Source organism: Muntiacus reevesi, chromosome 2, assembly GCF_963930625.1.
Source record: "Muntiacus reevesi chromosome 2, mMunRee1.1, whole genome shotgun sequence".
NCBI classification, from domain to species: domain Eukaryota; kingdom Metazoa; phylum Chordata; class Mammalia; order Artiodactyla; family Cervidae; genus Muntiacus; species Muntiacus reevesi.
In genome coordinates this window covers 235,477,732-235,478,494 of record NC_089250.1, presented here as the reverse complement: position 1 = coordinate 235,478,494, position 763 = coordinate 235,477,732, and the positions used below count along the sequence as shown (strand labels likewise).

Sequence of the window (763 nt, the reverse complement as noted above, 5' to 3'; positions counted from 1 at the left end):
TGTATACATATATCCCCTCCCTCTCGAGCGTCTCTCCCACCCCCCGACCCCCACTCCTCTAGGTCATCACAGAGCTCACTGCGCAGAGCCACAGCTTCCCACTAGCTAGCTATTTCACACATGGTAGTGTGTGTATATATATGGCAATGCTGCTGTCTCAATTCATAACCCTCACTACTTCCCCCCACTGCGTCCATGAGTCCGTACTCTACAAAAGCAGTGGTTAGATGCCACGAAGCAGGTGGCGATGCCTTAACCGTGTGGGTGTTGTCAGGCCCAAGGGCCTCTTCCAGTTTTGTCAAGGGAGTGTTAACCTTCTGCCCTCTCATACAATACCTGAGCAGTTTCTTTTTTAACTTTTGATTTGGGAATAATTGTAGATTCTCAGGAAGTAGCCCCCCAAATATACAGGGAGGGCCTCTGTGCCCTCCAGCTAGTTTCCCAGGATTGTGACATCTTCGATAACTGTAATACAATATCAAAGTGTCCTATGATACCCAAACCAGGAAACTGACAGCGCTGCAGTCCATAGAGCTGCTTCAGATTTCAACAGCTGCGTGTGCATATATAAACAGTAAGCACAATTTTTTTCCTATGTGTAGATTCATATAATCCCCACCACCAGCAGTGAGATACAAAACTCTTCCATCACCACGAGTCTGCCTGTACTCTGCTCCTTGATAGCTACTTCCCATCCCTGATCTCTGGCAACCACCAATCTGCCCTCCAGTTCTATACTTCTGATAGTTCAAGGTTATTTAAA

General features: G+C 46.9%; 1 non-coding gene across 1 annotated transcript; it reads right to left on the bottom strand.

Annotated features, from left to right (window-relative positions):
* Positions 1 to 211: 211 nt before the first annotated feature.
* LOC136162347 (U6atac minor spliceosomal RNA) lies at positions 212 to 336 on the bottom strand. Its single transcript, XR_010662147.1, has one exon. It is a non-coding gene; the product is annotated as a U6atac minor spliceosomal RNA (small nuclear RNA).
* Positions 337 to 763: the final 427 nt, after the last annotated feature.